Genomic DNA, 25,079 nt, shown 5'->3' on the forward strand with positions numbered 1-25,079 from the left:
TGTGGAAGACGAATAGATGACCATTGTTTCTCCATTCCTTTCGAGCATGTAAAACTGTTGAGTAAAAAGCGGTGCATAGAAATTTTGGTTTAGTCCTCTGTGACCTTTAGTTCGGGTTAAGTCCATTGAACAAGTAAATGTCCACCTTGTGATATCATGTCTCTTTTAAAATCCAAAATTCTAATTATATTATGTTGAAGTGCAACAATTAAAAACATTTTGATTTTCAGCCTTTACCACTAGGGGGAGCCAAGGCACTTACTGCATACATACACATTGAACTTGGTTAGAATTTCCTCGTAGTTGTAGTAACAGGCAGATGAAAGTTTGTAGTTCAGATGTATGTGTAAGTAATTCTATACTGTATCATGGACATACAGCTCATCATGATTCTTCTGTATTCTGATGTAACCACCCATTCAAGAGTTCTGTTCACATTTGAGTCTCCATTAACATCTTTAGTCGCAGATTTTCTGTAACTGTTATACATGAATTAAAGAAATTATTAGAAGCTGAAATTTCTCTCTTAGCCTTCCCATTATCATATAGACTGCTGGGACTTGTAGTGCTGAAACAGATGGTGCACGGCAGGTAGTCTCTTACATCTGTATGCAAAATGAGTGACTTGTACTTTCTGTGCTCGTTATATCCCGCATTCCAATCAAGTTTCTGATTTGCATGTATAACCAGGCGCGTTTCGTTTCATTTGGAATCTTTGATGTAAAAATGAGAAATGCAAGGGTAAAAAATAGCACAATTTAGACGTTCTCACTCCTGCTTCTTGCAGTAGGAAAGAAACAATATTATCTCATAATTACCAATTGTGCACATTGCAGATTTATTTTTAGTTCACAATGGGAATTGATTATTGAGATGGGGATTATCTAGCACTCCATTACTGCTCGGCTCTATCTGCTTCTTCACATGGGAATATGGGGAGTTCTGGAAACGTACAAGCATTTGTGAGCGGTAAAGGGATGGCATTACAAGGTTAAAGGGGCGCTCTGGGGTCTAATAATGTACCTTTTGGTTATTGCGGCCCCATAAATGTTGACCGGTGCTGCTGAAACGGAGCATAATGACTATATGGTTATCTGCGGTGTACATGATGGAAGTAATAGTGCCATGTATGAGCTTCATATACGTCAGATATTCATATTATCTACATCCTATATAAGTCTATTGTGTGGATCTGCCCTGTATCATTTCCCAATGCAATGAATTGGCAGGATTCGGGGCATACAGTAGATTAAACTGGAACAGGATCCAGCATATGCAAAATATTTTTTGTCTATAGTGTGTATTGAGACACACAGGACAATTACTAACGCATTTTCAGTTATATTTGGACCTTTTGTTATGATCCTTGCCTCCCCTTTTGTCCTTTAATATATACAATAAAACCTAAAAAGTTGAATATTGGCGGATCCTGTTTGTTTTACTGTATTTGATCATAGCAATACTGAATGTATGCACCTCAGGCTACATTCACATGAACGTTTTGGGGACATATATACAGTGTATATTCGGCCCCCATACACTTCAATGGCCTCACGGTGCAGTATGTGCAGCACCATACCGTTCAGTAGCCCGTAGAAAAATAGGACATGTCCTATCTTTCGATGGGATACGGCGCGGGGCCCTATGTTACTCTATGGAGAGGGGGGGGGGGGGGGTGAGCAGCTCTCACATACCTTGTGTGAATATAGCCTTAGGGTGTTTTCACTTGGTACAGTCAAGTCACTTCATAAGTGCTGGAAACTTTTCAGCATGCTGCAACGCATAAAAACAGAAGTGCAAATCTGAACTTGGAGATTACGCGTAATTCCTTTGTAGCTACGGGATGGAGGGGCTCTGGTAACGCCCTTCTATCTCATTAGCATAATTTTAAAAGTTGATTTTATAAAGGCGCCCATGGATAACAGATATAAGAGGATTACCTCAGTCATGATACCTGGAGTAAGTGCCCCTGGTTTATTATGTTTGATTTTCATGTAAAATTTCCTGTAATGGGTTAAAAAAAATGTAAGCACAGTTGTGTGTACATTGGAAATTCTAATATATCTGACTTGTATGCTCCATTTATTAGCATTTTATCCATCTGCTTGCATCATATGTAATTGGGCAGCAGAGTGGCTCAGTGGTTAGCACTACAGCCTTGCAGCACTGGGGTCCTGGGATCAACATCTGCAAAGAATTTGTATGTTCTCTCCGTGTTTGTGTGGGTTTCTTCCCACACTCTAAAACATATTGGTAGGTTGATTAGATTGTGAGCCCCGTTGGGGATAGGGACCGATTTGCCAAAATTTCTGTGTAATGCTACGTAATCTGTGTTCGCTATATAAATAAAGGAATTATTAATTGAAAACCTCTGACAACTTCTTCCAATGTACACTTCACATGGAGAAGCAGCAGCAGAGGGGATATTATATAGCAGTACTGAGCAGTATAAGTCTGAATCTAGCATTAATGAAAGAATGTAGATAAATATGAAAGTAGATATAGATCTTTCTTTACCACCCCCTCCATCTTCTACATAGACTTCTAGATATGATACAATTTGTCTTCCCCTTATAAATTATAAGGAAAGGTAATATATGAATTATAAAAAAGGTAATATTTAGTTTCTCTGCACCTCTTTGTTAGAGACACAACCTCAACTCTGCTACATGTGAGTGTATTTCTGCATATCTAAGTGCTTACACACAGAATGAGTGCGGTTCCTTCCTTTTTCTCCGAACACCTCCCCCCATACCGGGTGCATGTCTGTACCACAGCCGCATTCCTTCTCTTCCTCCTATTATTTTATTGTATGCCCTAGAATCGGGATATTGCTGGAATTACCATCTTCATACTCAACAAACACCAAGTTATTTACTCAATTTTCTATGTGTGCTATGATTTCTTTTGTGAGGTTGACCAATGGAGCCTCTGCCATGAGCCTCCTGCACCCCTCTGGTGTATGTGAAGGCACTATGGTGGCTATATAGGATGCATCTATGTATATATCCGTGTGCTGTTTGTTGTCAGACAGCTGATGTCTACCTCCCGGAGGGATCGCTGCATGGGCTGCTCTCAGCCGGGTGTCTCCAGAGACTGGGGCCTTGTCTCTTCTCTGCATTGAATGCAGTATTTGTGTCTTATCTGTTCTTTTCTTGTAGTATTGTATAGTTGTCGGACATTCTGTGCTTCACTTCCCATTACTTCATGGATGTAATTGGCTTCATGTGCCCGCACTTCAGTTGTTCCCATATCTGTCTTGTTGTGTAGTGTCTGTAGCAGATAACATCAGGGGTACAAGAGTCACTTTGTTGTTGGGAGAATGTCTGGAATTTCTGTCTTAAATACAACGTAACAACAGGGCGTTCTTCCTCACACTTCTACACATGCACCCTCGGATTGCCCATGTATGCATGTGTCTTGAGCGGGCGAAACAACAGATGTCAGCAACTTACTTCCTTGCTTCTTTAGATTCAGTGTGTCCAATACTTCTTCCCTCCTCCATCATCTTCAGATGCTGTGTCTGGCACCCAGCACCCCGTCCGAATAGCTATTCTCCAGCAGCCAATGCACATAGAATAGAAAATAAAGCAAACTTTACTACTCTATGTAGTGGCCAAGTATAGTCGCTGCGGCTCAGCTCCAATACAGTGATGGGGATATGATCTGCAGTAACCCAGTTGGACCGGTGGACAGGTGGGGGTGCTGGGTGTCAGATCACCACTAGTGATGGGCGAATTTTGTGAAAAAATTTGTTTCGACCTGAATTGAATCATGAGGCTGTAGAGAGCTTGTAGGGCAGTGATGGCAAACCTTTTAGAGGCCGAGTGCCCAAACTACAACAAAGACCCGCTTATTTATCGGAAAGTGCCAACACAGAAATTTAATTAGTGATTTATACTCCCTTCTCTGTCACAGTTGTCATTGATACCAGCACCTGAGGACACCAATAAAGCAGAAAATAGTCCCAGGTACAGCTGTCACTTTAAAATAGCTCTGTCCACAGCAAGTCCTGGGCTGTCTGGGACTGCAGGAAGATACCTGGACTCATCTATGGTGATGGCCTGAGTGCCCACAGAAAGGGCTCTGAGTGCCACCTCTGGCACCAGTGCCATAGGTTAGCCATCACTGTTGTAGGGTGTTGTAGAACGTTGTGCCATGCTCAAATATGCATAGGGAGCGCGGTTTGGTCTTCAAACAATGCTGTGTTTTAGTATGACACGCACATGACAGCGGCCGCTTTTAGAATCGCTTCACTCTTCACTTCCATGTGCACTTACATAGGCCAACTTCATCAAATAAGCGAAGCGGGAACGCAGCCTGACAAGGTAACGTCTGTGCCAGCTCGAAAGGACCGAGCTGAGGGCCAAAATTCCACTATGACATCAAAGAGTGCACTCTTTACACTGACATCAGATGATTCCATAGATTACGACAGAACCTGTCCTGTTAAACGCTGATAAATGTAGAAACCTCCCAAAAGAGTGCAGAGGGTGACGGCAGTAATTCTGCATTGACGTCACTGATCATTTTGCCCTTCATTTCGTCCGCCAGTGCCCACTTTCAATCGGTCAATAATCCATCATCAGTATTGCTAAAGCCAAAAACAAATTTGCATGTCCTCTGTGTTCTGTATCCACTCCTGCTTTTGGCTATCAATCCTGAGGCCTTTCATTCCTTCTGACAGATGAAATGAAGGGGGAAACTAAACATAGTGGCAACATCATAGAGCGGTGGAGGTTGAAAACAACATTCTGGAAATCACAGGGTGTTCCATGGAGACGGCGGTCAGTTGGCAGCAGCATGAGTAGGCTGCAGAGTGGCACTATGACAAATTATGGAGGTTGGGGAAACATGGTAGGCCAATGACAGAGCGCACAGGCGGCGGCAGCAGCAGGAGCCCACAGAGTGTCACAATTAAAGATTGTGTAGGTGGCGGACAATGGCAGTCCCTGGTAAAGATGGTAGGAGGCAGATGGACCAACTGGCTGCAGATGTGTGGCATCAGGCGGTGGCAGCATCAGAATAGTGGCTAAGGCAGGTAGTTAGAACCCCGACTAATTTCTCAACATTTGGGGGAGGTGTCATGGCTGATCTAATCTGATGCATAAGGCATTGGTGATGATAATGGGTTGTCTATTAGAAAAATGAGTCAAGTAGACTGGAAAGGGCTTATATAGATGTAGGGCGTGGGATAGCCGGAGGAAGAGAGTATAGCTTTATTTATTTTTTAAAGAGCCCTCTCCAGCCCACCCGATACATTTTTCTTAAAGTCGGACCACCCCTTTTAATTATTCTGTCTGCAGTGATGACACAATATCTTATTTCATCTGTTATAAATCTACATTCTAATAACATACAGGGTTCTTAGATCCCCCTCCCCGATCCATAGCTATACATTCTTTATAGAGGTTATGATACACAGCAGGACCCAAAGCTGCAGCCCCTGAGATCAGAAGATCGGAATCTTACTGTGGTCTGTAGGATATTAGTCTTTACGTATTTTCTCCTCTTGTTTCCATTAACTTGATAAACATAATCCTGGGGAGTGTCTAACAGGACAGTGCTCCAATGACGAACACGCTGCTGGAAGGTGGATAACCTAATCTTACATTTTTGTCAAATAGACATATCCTTTGTACAATAAGGGTGAATGCAAAATTCAGTTTAAGGGCTAAATCACGCAATTTGTATGTAAAACACAGACTATGCGCTGGATTTCACGGACATGATGCAAGGAGTTCCTGCAAAACTGCAACACCAAACTGTATTCTTGATTGCAGAGAGGAAGAAGGGATTTCTTATATCTTATATATTCTTTACATTCTTATTTCTTATTTGATGCATAGAGTCCGGGGGTTAGTCTGTGAATCATGGTCGAATTTTATAAGGACGGGACTCCTTACATCTTACTGATATGATACAGGGAGTCCCTGTTTTCCTGCAAAACAGCAGCACCAAACTGTATTCATGATTACAGTGGGAAAGAAGGGACTCCGAGCATCATACACTCAACGGCCACTTTATTAGGTACACCATGCTAGTAACGGGTTCGACCCCCTTTTGCCTTCAGAACTGCCTCAATTCTTCGTGGCATAGATTCAACAAGGTGCTGGAAGCATTCCTCAGAGATTTTGGTCCATATTGACATGATGGCATCACACAGTTGCCGCAGATTTGTCGGCTGCACATCCATGATGAGAATCTCCCATTCCACCACATCCCAAAGATGCTCTATTGGATTGAGATCTGGTGACTGTGGAGGCCATTTGAGTACAGTGAACTCATTGTCATGTTCAAGAAACCAGTCTGAGATGATTCCAGCTTTATGACATGGCGCATTATCCTGCTGAAAGTAGCCATCAGATGTTGGGTACATTGTGGTCATAAAGGGATGGACATGGTCAGCAACAATACTCAGGTAGGCTGTGGCGTTGCAACGATGCTCAATTGGTACCAAGGGGCCCAAAGAGTGCCAAGAAAATATTCCCCACACCATGACACCACCACCACCAGCCTGAACCGTTGATACAAGGCAGGATGGATCCATGCTTTCATGTTGTTGACGCCAAATTCTGACCCTACCATCCGATTGTCGCAGCAGAAATCGAGACTCATCAGACCAGGCAACATTTTTCCAATCTTCTACTGTCCAATTTCGATGAGCTTGTGCAAATAGTAGCCTCAGTTTCCTGTTCTTAGCTGAAAGGAGTGGCACCCGGTGTGGTCTTCTGCTGCTGTAGCCCATCTTTGACGTACTGTGCGTTCAGAGATGCTCTTCTACCTACCTTGGTTGTAACGGGTGGCGATTTGAGTCACTGTTGCCTTTCTATCAGCTCGAACCAGTCTGCCCATTCTCCTCTGACCTCTGGCATCAACAAGGCATTTCCGCCCACAGAACTGCCGCTCACTGGATGTTTTTTCTTTTTTGGACCATTCTCTGTAAACCCTAGAGATGGTTGTGCGTGAAAATCCCAGTAGATCAGCAGTTTCTGAAATACTCAGACCAGCCCTTCTGGCACCAACAACCATGCCACGTTCAAAGGCCTCAAATCACCTTTCTTCCCCATACTGCTGCTCGGTTTGAACTGCAGGAGATTGTCTTGACCATGTCTACATGCCTAAATGCACTGAGTTGCCGCCATGTGATTGGCTGATTAGAAATTAAGTGTTAACGAGCAGTTGGACAGGTGTACCTTATAAAGTGGCCGGTGAGTGTATATCACTATGTCGCATGGAGTCCTGATTGCTACCGTTTAACAAAATTTGGCTAGCAAAAAAACCTCATTTGCTGGCAGAGATATGCTTCAGCTTATGCAGCAGCATTTCAGCGTCTTGTTACTTCTTCAGGATAATTCGAGAACTGCTCTGTTCCAAAGACTGGTTTTCACCTGGGATTGCCTGGAACAGAAATGAGACCCATTCTTCCCTACAGGGACTCTTCTCCGTAGTCATCTGTGGCTCTTACTATAGTGTCGTGCGCTGCGCTCCCATTAATCCTGCTTGTTTCCCAGCTCAAGCTTTGGCTTTGGAAGAGCTAGAACAGACTATTGGCTCACTTTAAAAGACAATTGCATTCTGCTCAAGGTCTTCTGTCTGCGGTGGGGGGGGGGGGGGTAATTATTGGGGACCAATTAAGTTACTTTCATCTTCTTCCGCGCATGTTTTCAAAATTTAACCTTAAATGTTGTGCGTGTAGTTTAGAGTTATTTAAAAGCAGTAGGCACAAAGACTCATTAACAACATAAAATATAAAGCAACAATGTCTGTAAATAGAAATGAAAAAAAAAAACCCATAAATTGAGGAACTTTAGATTATGCAAAAGAAAACTTGACTGTCATAAACGAGTTATTGAGCCCTTAAAGGGAACTGGTCTTTTTGTATTCCATCCTGTTCTTTGATAAAAAGAGAACCTTCCACCAAAATTAAGCCCATTAAATTACCAGCCGCCTCGGGTAGGGCATGAAACTTCCTTTCTAGAATTCCCTTAGAATTTACTTAAAAAATGAGTCACTTTTTTTTTTTAAACTGTAGTTTTTATTTTTTTCATTTTTACAGAAAAGAAAGGCATATAACGCATTAGATAGTGTACAAATGAGAGCCACAATGATATAGCAGACAAGGAAATACATTCCACATAATATCCAACATGATGGGGCAGATTTACTTACCCGGTCCCGTTGCGATCCAGTGGCGCGTTCTCTGTGGAGGATTCGGGTCTTCCGGCGATTCACTAAGGTAGTGCGCCCGATGTCCACCAGGTGTCGCTGCTGCACTGAAATCCGTCGGAGTTCACAAGCTATCCCAGGTGCAGGTAAGTGCATGTCAAGCGACATTTTTTTTTTTTAATACGGTGGTTTTTCCGAATCCGTCGGAATTCTTATGGCCACACCCCCGATTTCCGTCGCGTGCATGCCGGCGCCGATGCGCCACAATCCGATCGCGTGCAGTAAAAACCTTGGGCAATTCAGGGAAAATCGGCACAAAACTGTAATATTCAGGTAACCTGACGGAAAAACGCGTTTCGGGCCCTTAGTAAATGACCCCCGATGAGTCTTAAAGGCTGCATGGAGACCGTCACCTTAGTAGCACCTAGAAACATGCGTTCGGTGTCCTCTTAAAGATGAGAATTGCATCTTTGAGATCGCAGTAGGCTTGTAGATATGTGCGCTAGAGAACCAGAGATGTTTCTAAGTAAATTTAATAAGCAATTCAAGCACATTGTGTGTACACAGCCTTTCTTATACAGTGATATGTTTTCTAGAACGTTAGTTATTCAGACATGATATAAAGACCCAGTTTATTAAATTCTCCACAATAATTTACAGATGGGGGGTGTGGTACCCTGTCGCTGGATAGCCATACTGACGCCTCATGGGCGGTGCAACTTGTCTTTGGAAATATTAAGTAGCATTTTCCCTAATTGTCTTTTGGACTATGTTCTGTGTTTACTCCCTTTTTTACAAGGTCTTGCTTGGCAGACAGACTCCCGTGAACATGAGTTACGTTTTAGTGCCATCATACTAGACGCTTGTGGATGGAAAAGCATGTGAAACAATTTAAGTCTTATTTAGGTCTGCCCTGCTAGGCTGGGTGTGGGCAGAGAATCTGGAGTATGCTGGGTCCTGGGTGCACAGACTTGGCATTCTCCAGCCTTTTTGTCCATTGTGTGTATGTATTGTGTATATGAGCTACAGATTTCTGTACTTGTGTATTGGGGCACAGCCATCCCAATGAATTGAGAATATGATTAATCCAGTTCTCTGGATAAGGACTATGGGCATGTACTTACACAAGAGGTAAGTCTCTGTATGTGTACATACTGTCCTTTATACTATTCATTCTCCACTGGTGGCATAATAACTATCCTAGTGCTAATTACTGTCATTTTAAAGTTAATCTACCATCAAAATCCATCATGATAAACCAGGGACATTACTCATAGATCCAGGCACCGTGACTGTGGTAATCTCCTTATATTTGTATCCATGGCCTCCTTCCTTCTAAAATCTACTTTTAGAATTATGTTAATGACACTTGTCCCTCTGTGATCTGGCTTTACAGGCTGTTACACTGTCTCACTCTTCCCTCTGCTTTGTCAGCACTTGTGCAGTAAGTAGGAGGTGCTTATTACACGGAAGGCGTGACAATGTAACGGTCTGCAAAACCAGATTAGAGAGAGGCAAAAGTAACCCCTCAGGCTTATTAGCATACTTGTAAAAGTTGATTTTAAATGGAAGGAGGCCATGGATAACAAATATAAGAAGATTACCACAGTCACAGTGCCTGGATCTATGAGTAAGTGTTCTTGGTTTATCCATGCTTGATTTTGATGGTAGATTTTTTTTTTTAACTCGCTTTATACTATGGCAGTACTACAACTTAAGGCTGCATTCACATGAACGTGTAATTTCTCCAGTTCCGTATTTCTGGGCCGTACGAGACTGTATATACGTGATGTTTTCCTTCTGTATGCTGCACATATTTAGGGTGGTGGCACACGTGGCGTTTTGAACCCGTTTTTAGGAAACATATCTTTTAGTCCGGTTTTCCCAATCATCTTAATTAAAAACTGACAAATACGCATGCTTTTTGTAATGGACTGAAATCGAATGACTAAAACAGGTTCAAAACGCCACGTGTGCCACCACCCCAAATATGTGCAGCACACAGAAGGAAAACATCACGTATATACAGTTTCATGCACACTGATGTATGCCCGGACGGGCATATAAGTCTGCCGCGATGGAGAGGAGGAGGGGTGACTCCACCCCTCTCTATTGAAATGCATGGCGTATGAACCGTAACTCGGGGGAAAGATAGGACATGTCTTTTCTTTTTCCTGTGTCTACGTAGCGGTATGTGCAGCACCGTATCACTCCGTGCGGCCATTGCCGGCCATTGTTAACATTTGAGTTTTGTGTGAATGCAGTGTTAACATTGTGTTTTTTAACTGCAAATGTTAACAGCAATGTAATTTGGCAAATCTCCTCTCATCAGCTTTTGTATTGCATTTCAAAACGCAATGTAAACTCCATGTGTGAATGCAGCCGTAGGCTGCTGAAGCCGCCTCAAATGTATTCTCAATCGGTAATCAATATGGTGACCAAATGTCTGTGAGCAATCCTTATATTCTGTCCTTATATTCTGTCCTTAAATTCTGGCAATCTATGGCAGATGATAATATTAAACTTTGTTATGTATTTTATTAAAGAAATTTGTTCTGGTGTGCTTCTTTTTCTACTCTTTCTTCCTGAGATTGTGTAAAGCAACTTTCTGTCCCGTACACCACTTATAGCTGAGGGATAAGGAACTCTTTATAGAGAATGGAAATATTCTCTAGGTATTGAATTAGTTAACCAATTGCCGCTTTCTCTGTCTAAAGTGTACAGATCTTTCGGATAGACTGCTCACTACTGGAGAAAGAAGCAGAAACAAGACAATGTTGCTTTATTAAATAAGCTATATTACAAAGTTTACAATTATTATCTGCTCTCTAAATTTCTGAAATAGCAAAAAAAAAAACTTCAAAGGTTTAGTCAATCTAAGTAGCTGCAGTTCTGGAATTTTAAGGATTTGTTTTGTCTTTGTAAAATTACATCTGAATATACATATATTGTATATACTCGTGTATAAGCCTAGGTTGCAGCACAAAAAATGCAAGGCATTTTATTAATGGGGGGAAGGGGCCGCAGGGCATTTCATTACCATGGGCACTACAGGGCATTTCATAACTAGGGGGGACTGCTGCAGGGCATTTCATAACTAGGGGGGACTGCTGCAGGGCATTTCATAACTAGGGGGCTGCTGCTGGGCATTTCATAACTAGGGGGCTGCTGCTCGGCATTTCATTACTAGGGGGCTGCTGCTGGGCATTTCATTACTAGGGGGCTGCTGCTGGGCATTTCATTACTAGGGGGCTGCTGCTGGGCATTTCATTACTAGGGGGCTGCTGCTGGGCATTTCATTACTAGGGGGCTGCTGCTGGGCATTTCATTACTAGGGGGCTGCTGCTGGGCATTTCATTACTAGGGGGCTGCTGCTGGGCATTTCATTATTAGGGGGACTGCTGCTGGGCATTTCATTATTAGGGGGACTGCTGCAGGGCATTTCTTTACTAGGGGGCTGCTGCTGGGCATTTCATTTCTAGGGGGGGACTGCTGCAGGGCATTTCTTTACTAGGGGGGGCTGCTGCAGGGCATTTTATTACTAGGGGGCTGCTGCTGGGCATTTCATTACTAGGGGGCTGCTGCTGGGCATTTCATTGCTAGGGGGCTGCTGCTGGGCATTTCATTGCTAGGGGGCTGCTGCTGGGCATTTCATTACTAGGGCGCTGCTGCAGGGCATTTCATTACTAGGGGGGCTGCTGCAGGGCATTTCATTACTAGGGGGGCTGCTGCAGGGCATTTCATTTATAGGGGGGGGGGCTGCTGCAGGGCATTTCATTTATAGGGGGGGGGCTGCTGCAGGGCATTTCATTTATAGGGGGGGGCTGCTGCAGGGCATTTCATTTATAGGGGGGGCTGCTGCAGGGCATTTCATTTATAGGGGGGGGCTGCTGCAGGGCATTTCATTTATAGGGGGGGGCTGCTGCAGGGCACTTAATTACTAGGGGGGGCTGCTGCAGGGCACTTAATTACTAGGGGGGGGGGCTGCTACAGGGCATTTCATTACTAGGGGGGGCTGCTACAGGGCATTTCATTACTAGGGGGGCTGCTACAGGGCATTTCATTACTAGGGGGGCTGCTGCAGGGCATTTAATTGATGGGGAGCCTGGGCTTTTACTTGGGTCGGCTTATATGGTGTGTGTGTGTGTGTGTGTTTGTATACATATAATATATAATCTCGCACAGATCACGTATATGCAGGTTATTTTCCTTTTTAGTCGCTAATCTTAATCTTTAACTATTTTTGTACTGAGGAGCTGATGCCCCCCCTTGCTGATCGCACCGCACCATATACGTCCCACAGTTCATTCAGCTTCTATTTTTTTTTTTTTTTGCGATGGAAATTTCCATCCCTGCTTTTTTTTTTTCTCAGCTAAAATCTTAGACCAGGCTTTTGTTTTTGTTTTCTGGGAACAGAGGCCTTTATTTCTTGATTGTGTTGTGGTAGATTTTATCATCCCCCACCCCCCTCAGTCATGCTGCGATAATTAGGAAGTGGGATCAATTGTGTATTAATTTGGTAACTTGTTTTTACAGGGAGTGTGTTTCCCATACATGACTGGCTTCCCATTGTTTGCCAGTGAGAGGAAGCCGGTTACTTCTTGTAAGAAGTGAGATAAAGAGCGTCTTGGAGGGAGCTGGTGTGGTGAAGGGGTTAGTACCACCATACAGGAATGTCTGTGGGAAGAGGAGTGGGCACATGCCGGCTGCTCTGGCTACATGTCTGGGCACGAGGCCGTCTCCTCTCCCTTACAATGTCCCTTCTCCTGCTGCATTACACTGCGGAGACAAGTCACAGCAAAGAGCCAAGTGACTGACTTCCCCTATTATCTCATTACATAAAATGCCTGGTAGGGCCTGGACATGTTATTGTGTGCGTAAGAACACAGGGCCTCTCCACAAATCTCATTGTAGTGTCTGCCTGTGCCCATTAGCTTTCCTATTAAATTCTTATTAACCTTTCGGGTATTTAGTCTGCAAGTTGCAAAATAACATTATTCACACACACATGCGTACATTCACGTATGCACATTGTATATACTGTACATAGCAGATACATGTATGCATATATATATATATACTGTACATGAATATTTTACACACAGGCATGCATACATACATGCACATTGTGTATACTGTACAGGCATATTATAAATATATAGTGTGCAGACCTACATACACACATATATACACACATGCTTATTATGAATACAGGCATGCATGCATACATACACAAACATGTACTTTGCACGTTCTTTTTAGTGTAAACTGCACGGGTATCCACAGAGGTGTCTGTGCCACATTTGTGTAGCAAACGACCTTCTTGTAGCGCACATTTCTGCACTAATGGGGGCGTTACGGTTCTCAGTCGGCTACATTTGGCATGCAAAGTCCAACAAAATTGTTAAAGGTGCACCAAAAAAAAAGGTGGTGCACTGTAGGAGGAGTAAATGGGGAGCCAGATTTTCTGACGCCATACACGGGCAAACTGCACATGGTACATACTTTGCGGTTGTTAGTAAATGTGCCCCATTGTATATACTATACATGCACATAAATACAGATGTGCGTAACTTCTTACATTCATACGTATATGCACATTCTACATACATCCCAGCATGCATGTACATACATATTTATAGTTGGCGACTAATAAACTTTACTGGGTACAATACCCTAATGGATTACAGTCACCCCTAATATATTTACCCTAGTAAAGGTTTACAGTGAGAGCTGATAGGTCACGTGACCATGGACAGCAGGACTCAGGACTTCTTGTGATGTCCTGCTGGCTTCTAGCAGATAGAGGGGGCCGTGCAGTTATTACTGTATACACCCCTCCCCCCTATGATAATCACTCACATGTCAGTGGTTGGAGGGACGGGAGGTTGTCAAATTAGGCAATAATATGTTCCTAATGAATGTGAATGGAGGTTCTTAGTGCTGTTCACAAGGAACAGAGAGTTTGCAAAAAGATTATATGGGCACTTGTGAGTTGGGCACACTCCTCTTATAGGGCGTCCATCTGTGTCTAGCTTTACATACCAGTCCCCAGACAGACTCTGCTTACACGTCTTATCCCAAGGAGTCACACGTCACATCTAGAACCATCATCGTCACCATTCACGGACGCAGTACTAGTAGTCCTGATGTAAGTGATGTGTTAGAAACCATTTCTTTGATCTTTGTCTTCTTATATCCCCTGAATTGCTCTTGGCATAAAGCCCATGCTTACACAGCCGAGGAGAAATTCTACTTGTGACCGGAGTAATGGGAGTTCTTGTACATTTTTGCAGCACCGTCATAGTTTATAAACCAAGTCTGAAAGGGTTATAGTGTATGACTTTCCAGATTAACATATTAGAATTTGGATGTACTAAAATATCTTGTTTTACTGAATATTTTTTTTTTCTTTCTTAACAGCCTGTAACAGGCCTGATGGATGTGCGATATTAAGCATTAAAGCAGACCATCTCCTAGCAATGCCTTGGGGTAAGTTTCTCTCCTAAGATTAAAAGGTACCAAATGTATCCAAATGTATTAGGCAGAAACTGGGGATATCTGTAGTGTTTTAGGTTTCATTGGGTTTCTAAAGTAACCTGTCAACACCTTTTTCACAAATTCAGCTAATGACTGGTTCCCATAGAACCCTTTTATCTAAATTACAGCCTTATTTTCCTCACAACCACATAAAATCAACTTTATTTTACCTGGAATCCAGAAAGATATAGCTGGAGTCAGAGGGGGCATGATCACGTGAAATAGCAGCATGCCTCCTTGGAGACATGGAGCAGAGTAGAAGACTGTGAAGGCATGCTGTGATTTCATGTGATCATATAAATATTAGGATACATTTTGCAAATGTTAGTGGGTAAAGGACACTAGATGATCACATGACATCAAGTGCTGAATGGTGAGAAGAAAGCATTCACCAACCTGAGCAAGACACACCCCCACTGAATGGATCTGGCTGTATGTCTGGTAAGATAACAAAGTTGATTTTATGGGGATGTGAGGGACATATGTAATAGGACATATGGACAAAGGTTGTCTTCATTTAAAAACCCTTTAATGGGTTTGGCCTGTTATAAGAAATTTTAATATGGTCACCCATATTGTAGTTACCCAGGTAACCTTTACTTCTAGTCTATTGGAGCTGTGGGTCACAATACCCACCAACAGCTGTTTTCTGGAGTTCCTGCGACGTTGTATTAACTACATATTTCTGGAGGGAAGGGGGAAGCCGTGTACTCATTACTGTATGTATGCCCCCTCCATGACCACCACTCCCATGTCAGTGGTTGGAGGATGACTTTCGCCCACCATTCCAAACATTCCTATGGTACTGATGTTCACAGAGGCGGAGTTCATATAGTGAGGAGTTCTCCTTCACCTTACCCGCTGGAGGTCCCCAGTCCTGCTGTTGGTGGGTCACAGGTCCGGCAACCTCTCAGGCAGAGAAGAAAATATACCAGGGTATTGTCTGGGCTTTCCTATTAGGGTATAGCACTTGCCCCTGGTAAACTTTCTTATTAGTGCCAAAACCCTTTAAGCTTGCTATAAATATCTTGGCCATGACACTTCTGGCAGCACAGAGCTTGTTGAAATCCAACTCGTATAACTATTTTTTAATTTTATACATGGTTTATCCAGAATATGCAACATCCAGATTTCTCTCTGGTGTATTTACCAGCTCCATAGTTTGATTCAGGGAGGCAGTGGCTTGCAAGTGACTAAAAATGTATAAAAAAAAATACTCTTATTTCACTTGACCACTGTGAATTTTTTGGGTATTTCTAAGGGCAATGACATTTTTACACCCTTTTATATTACCAAATTTATTATGAGATTATTGTTGTATATTAATCTTACTATGTATTGGAATATATAACATTGTATTTGGCCAGTTTTTGGCTAGATTGTGATATCGGCATCTTGGCAAACAGCGAAACAGATCTCTCTTTCCCCTGTGCAAGGTTTCAAGATTCCTCAAGGGAAATGAATGGAGTTTCTATATATACAAATCGTAAAGGAACTTGTTGTATGCCAAGTGTAATGACTTGATACCAGTGGGTAATGCTGCTTGTCAGTAATATCCCTAATTACCTCTAGAATGGATCAGACACAGGCAGTAGAGGGCCCCTGTGATGGATCAGCCTTTCATTGCATGTAGCCTAGTAGACAGTAGGATGCATCAGTATATTGTGCCATATGGCAGCACATATACTATCTCTGTCCTTGATTATTGACCGCTACTCTACTAAGGACAATACAGACTCGATTCACTAAGCCTAAGACTGGTTTTTAGGTTCTATACAAACAAGTTTCGTGGCTTTCTCTTTCACAGGCGCTGTGATGGACAAGAGAAATTTGATATGATCTGTTGTGTGGGTTATTGTTGTGTGTGTACATATAGGGGCAGATTTATCAAGCAGTCTGAAAGTCAGAATATTTCCAGTTGCCCATGGCAACCAATCACAGCTCAGCTTTCATTTCACCAGTGCTCATGAATATTTTAAAGGGGAGCTGTGATTGGTTGCCATGGGCAATTGGAAATATTCTGACTTTCAGACTGCTTGATAAATCTGCCCCATAGTGTATTATATGCCATATTGCAGAGCATATTATTTCTATATGCGATCAGTTTTTTTTTAGGAGGCCACTGAGAAGGCTGACATATCCATTACATTTGCTGGTAGAAGAGTGACCCAGTGCATCAGGGACTTCACAGGTTAATGGTGGAGACAAATATTTTTTGGTATTTTGGGATAGGAGCAACTGAAAGTGGTTAGAAAGTGGTCTAGTGTCTCCTCTTGTTCTCTGAATCTCTTTAGGTGGTTGTACGAACCTTGACCTTGATCTATCCCACAGCATAGAGAATAACAATCTGACCGTTGTTCTTATTATTTGATGGAACAGTAGGCTGAGCATGCATCCTACAGCAGCTCCTCTCAGTGTCTATGAGAGTGTTTGAAATTGCCGAGCACAGGGCTCAGGTATCTCTAGCACCCCCTTCCGTGCTATTCCCAGCCTTCCCATAGTATTGAATGGAGCAGCAGTACACATGTTCAACCTGCCTACAGTTGGCAAAACTGTTCCCATAAAATCTCATGGATCAAAATGGATTGGGCTTTGCTTCTGTCCGATAAGACACGCCGTAAATGTATGTCATCTGATAAGAAAGCTGTTGCCCATGATTTTATATTGAAGATCTCTCTTCTTCACACTGTCTTATCACTGGGGCCTACATCTCTGTTCATAGATCCCATTCATTTCATTGGGAGACGATCCTGCAGTTCCAGTGCCCGGCCACTACACAGCTTGTCGCCCTATGTTTATTGCCCGGGCGAATGAAAACCAGGGAAGCGGATCATTTTGGGGGCTAGTTGTCTGCCCATCACCAATCAGATATTGACGTGTTACCACATCCTGACCATAAGCCTGTAATATAAAATCACATTACTATGTGTAATACTTTGAGCAGATGGTTAATCTTTATTTCTTAGTTGTCTTGTATTTTGGGGAACACAGCGCACCCTATAATTTCCATATTGTGATTATGCACATTCATCTGATGTAAAAGATCAGCTTTTGTGGCTTGATCAGACCTTGTCCTTTTCAACATATTCAGCATTTTTCCCTCTGGGAAGGTTTTGCTGCTTCAGCTCGGATACTATTGAATAGACTCATCAGCTCTCAGACACAAATGGGCCAAGGCTGCCGCAATGGACTCCGAGCCGATCCCATTTACTGCTTCACGTCATAGATAAGGAGAGAAAAAGTTTTGTTACTTCCTTTTGGTCATGTTTCATATTCTGAGAAAAGGGGAGTAGTATAACTATTACGGGGGTCAGACACCCTCCTTCCCTTGTTCATCTACTGATGCCCACTCCTTGTGTTTTCTGGTGGTGGCTCAATAGCAAGGCACACTGGGTTAAACTTCAGTTCAGGTTGTTAGCACCACGGGGGTAATCTGTATAGGTGAAAGCTATTATATAAATTGGTCCAGAGACAGATTAATGGTAGTGCGACCAATGGGTGCAAACTGGTGCAGACCCTTCCCACAATTTTCTTTCAATAAACTAAATGTATAAAATAAATGTAAACTAAATGGCAGTAATAAATATATAAAGCTCCCCGGTAATGCACATATATATATACAGCTCCCACAGTAATGAGTATATATACAACCCCCAAGTATGATGTCTTGTGCAGGTAGTGTATTATTGGCCTGCTCTACCACAAGTATGTTTTTGGAAGGGGTGGTAGGTGAGCTAGGCCTGCCACTGGCTAACGCCTGGTTCTCTTGACTGGCTGTTGTTTTAATAGCCGCTTCAGGAGAGCCAGAGATTCTATCCCCGCACGTATAGTGTGCTTCCATGCGACCGCCTGAATCATCCACACTATAATCAACCATTGATTAGTGGAAATCCCATTTAAGAGAAAAGTGGTGGTGGCCCCAGGGCGTGCTGGAGTTCCACCCTGAATACCAGAAAAACGAGTGCCATGTTTCCTATTCTCCCCATCTGCAAGACTATGACTTTGGGTGTGAAAGTGTCTGCCCTACTAATCCATACATCATCTGTGGCAGGAAGATGCTGTGGTGGTCTTGGGCTACTTACACAGAAACGTGGTCTTGAACTGCAAACAACAATTTTTTTTTGAGGTCCAATTTTGCGATCCAGGTGTTAAAGACTATCTGGAAGGTCGCTTTGGGACCTGAACCAACTACAGGTCCTTATGGGCCAGTGCTAGTGGTTTAGGGACCTGAATCAACCTGAAGGTTGTGGGTGGAGGAAAATGAAAAAGAAAAACAAATCATACTTGCCTAGATGTGAGTCCAATGAGGCACAACCGACTCAAATCTCAAAAACCGCATCAGCGGGATAACATCCTGGTTTCGGTGTGCATGCCGGAGGTGAGTATGAAGGTTTTTTTTAAATATATGACACCCTTGAAAAACCCTTTAAATTAGTTGGCGAGTCATAAACGGTAGACTAACAAGGTACTAGTTTGTCCCAATCACTTGCAGAGGCACATTATTACTCCAAAACATACTGGTAGGTTGATTAGATTGTGATCCCCATGGGGACAGGGACCGAATCGGCAAGTTCTGTGCTGTGTAATCTGTGTGCGCTATATAAATAAAGGAATTATTGTGTTAACTCACCCAAAGTTCTGGACGGGTAACAGACGACACCAGTCTGGTATCATTGTTTTTCTCGTTCTCATAGACGTCTCAGTGAAGACTTGCTCTGAGTTTTCTGCAGCTTATGTAAAATACACATTCACGGGCCACTGTCCTTAGGGTGGGGTTGTGCGGGGAACTGGACCCTCAACCAGATGAAAAGTGGTCCCCAGGAGTCGGACCACCTGGTTATGCCATGACCCTAAGTGTTTTGTGTATGCACTCGCGTATACTATATGTAGAGGTGTATAATTTTCCTGGTCAGTGAGGTGGAAGAAGCAGTTAATTTTGTCCTACGTTGCATATTATTGTGCTTTGTTTTGGAAGCTGAGATTTAATGATATGACCTTTTAAGGTTGTATTTTGGGTCTGGATTTTCCAGGAAGTCTTTTTCTCCGTGGTGACGCTGCCGCTGGAACGCACTTGTTTAGGTTGAGCTGTAAATACAAATTATTACGAAAATGACAAATGTGTTGTTTCCACATCATTTTAACACGATTCATTCCATGTTCTCTGAGCGTGCGGAGGAATAATCCCAGACACATATACATAGAATCACCAAACCTTATCAGATTTTGTTTCTTTAGTCCATGAGGATTTTCAGTGTTTTAGTTCCCATAACTGGATAATAGGGGGGTTGTTAAATGGGTCTCTGTTCACACTACTCTTTGGGGATTTCACAAATGTTTCTGCCACTTATGACTGGGGCTAAGTTTTACTCTTTCTATTATGTTGTAAAATATATTTTTTTAACTTTTTATAGTTATTGGGCATCAATTACATATGACATTTGGTATTTGTTCTCTAAGCAGACGGTAGTGTTAGTCTGAGCAGAGCAGATCTTGCACTAGGCTGATTTGCACATACATGTATGTCCTGCAGGTGGAGTAGTTGTCCTCAAGTCAATCAGTGACTTTCTTGGAATCGTCCAACCATAAGAATTTGTTATATTTATCAGGGCAATGTTCCCATCATTTGGGATGAAAAAGATCAAGTAAAAATCAATAACCAATGTTTAACCAATGCATCATAGTTTGAACATAATACATTTTTACCCTGAAATTATCAAAGACTTCTCATTGATTTCTTCTGAGTCCCATCTATTACATCTCAACAACAGTACTCCCTGATCCAATCTCATGTATACAATTAATGTAGCAGCTGCTGCGCAAGGTACGCCCAAAAACCTATGTGTGGATTGCAGATGTGAACTGGATAGCGTTGTATACAGAATTGTGGAGTCAGTGACGTTTTTGGTGGAGTCGGAGTTGTGATAAAATGGACCGACTCAGACTCCACCAACATATAATAAGTTATAAACATTTTGAAATTTCCTTTAAATGTCCGTCCTATTCCTGATCTTGGGATTTAGGGCAGGGGTGAGCAATGTTTATTGGTCCAAAATATCACATTGTTATACTGCTCAACTTTAAGGGGCTGCATCAGTAACCACCTCCCTAAATGCACAAACAACCACAGTATAGCACAAAACGCCACTACAGAAATTATACAGTACAGCAATAAATACCACCCCAGCAGAAAATAATAGTGCAGATAATAATAGTACTGGAGACCCCCAGAGCATAAAACTAATAATACTGGAGACCCCTATAGCATAAAAAAAATAATACTGGAGACCCCCAGAGCATAAAACTAATAGTACTGGAGACCCGCAGAGCATTAAACTATTAATACTAGAGACCCCCATAGCAGACTAACCCTACTGAAGACCCCAAAGCAGACAATAATACTGGAGACTCCAGAGCATAAAATTAATAATACTGGAGACCCTAGAGAAGACAAAAAAAACAAATCCTTTCCTCTCCTTTTCTGTGTCCTCCGTGCACCACCTTTTGCTCTGCTCTGCAGCCTTGCTGGTTGTATGCAGTGGCATTGGACCCGGGAGCAGAACAGCGCCAGGAACAGGAGACGACCTAGATGCAGTACAATACAGCTGACAAGTACTTGCCACTCCTGGGTCCTCTCCTGCTCTTGGGGTCACTCTGCTCTGGGTCCTGACCTTGAAGCATACAACCAGTGTCAGGAGGCAGGACACAGAGTGGATCGGGGAGCAGTGAGCACTTTTTCAGCTATGCTCACAGCTACCTCCTGCACCAATGAACACTTCCATCAGTTGTGTTACATGAATAATGGAAGTGCTCATTAGACTCCCTTCTAATTGAGATGAATGTGGCTGCACTTTATGTACATGCTCAGGAGTGAAGCTCCTCTGCTGTAGATTACAGGACAGTAGGGAAAGCCTATTTGCATTTGTCTTATCCCTGCTAGAAGGACTGACTGTGGAGTCGGAGATGTGACCATTTTGGTGGAGCTGCCGTCGGAGTCGAAACACAGGAAAATGAGGAGTTTTGAGTTAGAGCCTGGTTGTATTGCACATACTTTTCTCATGTCTCCAGTTCCATTCATTGCCACCTTGAGTAGTGTGCTGCCCGCCCAGTGTAGCGGAGCTCACATATCCCTGGAGCCCACCGCTGTGCAGTGCTGATGTGTACGTGTGGGAGGTGTAGTGTGTACACCAGGCACTGTACTGTAGTGTTGAAACATCATTACAAGTTGAGATTTCGGCTATATTATTGGGAGGTGTCTGTCGGCACAATGCAGAGGGATTCTGTATAACAGCTGGCAGCAGGAGCTATAAGAGAGGATGTAAATGAAAATCAGTACAAAGGGAATAAGCAAAGGACCTGTAAAGTATATAGCGTGTATGTTATAGAGAGCTCTGCTTATTTATCTTCTAGGCTGTATAACCCTGTATATTTAATAGGTACTGACTATGTCCTAGACTCCACTACATGAATACGGTACATGTCTCAGATAATTGATGTATATGTTCCTCTCCCCTCCAGCTGCTGCAGCTCACTGAGTTCTGATGGTTCCACGCCTGGCTGCCTACTCAGCTCATCTGCTCCGGCTTCCCGATATTAAGATAGATGCACTGAACTCCAGCACATCACCTCGACCTGACTGCATCCATGTAAGCGCAATACTTTACAGGGCTTCATTTTTGACTATGATATTCTCTACCCTTAAAGAAAATCTTCCATGAAAATCAAGCATGATAAACCAGGGACACTTACTCATAGATCCAGGCACCGTGGCTGGGGTAATCTTCTATGTATTGTCCATGGCTTCCTTCCCTATAACATCAATTATGCTAATGAGTGTTCCCAGAGCCCCTCAGTGCTGCAGATTCATAGGCTGTTATAATGAGCTGAACACGTATCACCCAACCACCTTCTCTAGTAGCAGCATAAAGTTCAGGGGGAGGGGAAACCTGCTCTGCTCATTGTAAGAGGCTGTGAAGTTACATCACTGAGGGCCTCTGGAAACACCCACCAGCATTGTCCTTGGTTTGTCATGATGGATTTTGATGATAGATTTTTTTTTTAAATAAAGAGAAATCTATCATCTGTCAATCTGTAAGAATCATCTTCATTTTAATGCGTTTGGGGACAGCTGTACTAAACGCTGCATGTTATCCCCTATCCACAGTGTCTCCAGCATTAGGACTGCAATCATTTTAAAAACTATTGAGGGTGCTTCACACGTGGCGTTTTTAAACTGCTTTGAGAGCGTTTTTTTTTTTTTTACTTTTTTACACTTGTAGCAATGAAGAAAGACACTTTCAAAGTGGGAAAATGTAAAATGCATACGTCCAGTTGCATGCCCAAAACACCACGTGTGAACGCACCCTCAAGGTTAATGTGCATGCTCAGACACTGCTCTATTCCCTTCTATGGGACTTCTGGAAGGCAATCCCCACCACTCCAATAGAAATGAACTGGGCAGTGGCTGATATGCGGACCAACACATTTGCAGACCCCGGGTCTAATGGCTACTGGGCCATATACAATCCGATGTATATCTTGTGGGTAGAGGTTAAATGTTAATAGCTACAAAACTGTTTTCATGGCCTTCTAAGTTTAGTAACATAACAGCGGAGACATGAGTGGATGCAAGTAATGTCAATCTCTGTTCATCATTGCAGAACATGTTGCCATTATTGTATTCATTGGTATAAATGCTGGCTTTTTACTTTTCCAAATAATACTAAATCTTCACCTCATTGCCACTAGGAAGATTTTTACCCGCATGCCAATTCATATCAGATTACTGGAGATACTTGAGCACTGTGCTCAGCAATTTCCAACACTCCTGCAGTATTGAAAAGAGCGCTGGACACATACTTGACCTGCCCGCTCCATCAATTAGTCAGAATGGGACCCCCCCTTCTTGTTTTTGGGGGAGATCACAGCTGTTGGACCCCATAATGAGATCATTATCCCCTGTCCTGTACAGACGTTGGTACAACCCCTTTTAACGTGTATTTGACGGTCTCTTGCGCTTCTGAGCATACAGTTTGGTTACAGATTACCCGAAAGCGGTAAGGATACAAGCCGCCTACTTTAGCCGTACACCTCGCCGTACTGTTGTATCTGAATTACCGTCTGGCGCACAGATTATGGCGTCTCCTCTTCCAGTCTGATTGTGGGAGTCGTCCGGTTTGGTTATTAACGTCAAATTATCCATTGTTCACAAAATCTTCTCTTTAGCTTTTAAAAATGTAAATTCGGATCTGCCCGGAATTGCATGCTAATACCGCGCTAATTACAATCGGACAAAAGGGAAGTTTTGCTTTGATTGTTGCTCGGCGTCCTCTTTTGTGAGGATTTAGAAGCCGCCTTTCATCAATGAGAATATAGTTAATGACTTGACGGGATAAGTGGAAGCTTCTTATGACACCGGGCCTCGTGGATGGTTCATTAGTCGCCTCACAAAATTGCAAGAATGTAAAGGAAAAATTGCAATATTGTCTGAAGGTTTTTTTTTCTTCTCTACCCAAATGTTGTATTTTAGTGCAGCCTAATAATTTGCTTGTCTCCTGTCTGACTCGTCCTTTGCATCGCAGTCTGCTGAATACATAATGAGGGATGTGTTTTGTCTGCTTATTAAAGGGATCGTTAACTCTACAAAATATATGGGTGATAATGAGACCTCCAGTCTGATACAGTTCAATCAGTGGGGTGGGGTCACATTCTGGATATTTGGGTGCTTGGCTGGGTTCCTATTTGGTAATTTAGTTGTGTACCCCCATAGGGCTACATTTGTCTGCATTACCACCGAATGTGAAAATCATTTTTACAGTCATTCCCATATCCACATTTAACACCATTCTGTGTACATCTCTATAGCACTGACAAATTACTTTTTTGGATACAGGTCACAATCCCCTGCCTAGGGTAAAATGATTAATACTGGCTGTAGATTGTACAGGCAGCATGTTATAGAGCAGGAGGAGCTGAGCAGTTTATACATAGGGGCACATTTACTAAGGGCTTTGCTCCAGTTTTCTGTCCCACTTTGCACATTCTTTTAGGTGTAAACTGTTTTATCACATTTCCAATCAAACTGGGTTTTATACATTACATACTTATTTATTTTTCTAAATTAACCAATGGCAGGCCTGAAATGTACCGTATGTTTCTTTCTTTGGCTTGTTGGCGTACTTTCATGTGGGGATTACATTTACTCAATGCTTGTTGTTTGGGTTTGTTCAAATGTTTTGGTTGCCTTGAATTTATGATTCTTCTACCTTCCTTGTTATGTATTATACTCTTTGGCCTCTCATCTCTTGGTAAGCCGGTCCTGATACACAGAGATGAGCTGCAGGGTAAAGTAAGGTAAAAAAAAATTCAAGACC

General features: G+C 42.7%; 1 protein-coding gene across 1 annotated transcript in view; it reads left to right on the forward strand.

The window, feature by feature from the left end:
- FRYL (FRY like transcription coactivator) overlaps window positions 1–25,079 on the forward strand; it is a 193,419-nt gene that overhangs the window by 20,097 nt on the left and 148,243 nt on the right. Inside the window, exons 2-3 of the mRNA XM_072124585.1 lie at window positions 14,593–14,661; window positions 22,225–22,352. The gene's annotated coding sequence lies outside the window, so the exon portion shown is untranslated. The remainder of the gene's footprint in view (window positions 1–14,592; window positions 14,662–22,224; window positions 22,353–25,079) is intronic.

This window comes from Engystomops pustulosus, chromosome 1, assembly GCF_040894005.1.
Source record: "Engystomops pustulosus chromosome 1, aEngPut4.maternal, whole genome shotgun sequence".
In the NCBI taxonomy this organism is placed as follows: domain Eukaryota; kingdom Metazoa; phylum Chordata; class Amphibia; order Anura; family Leptodactylidae; genus Engystomops; species Engystomops pustulosus.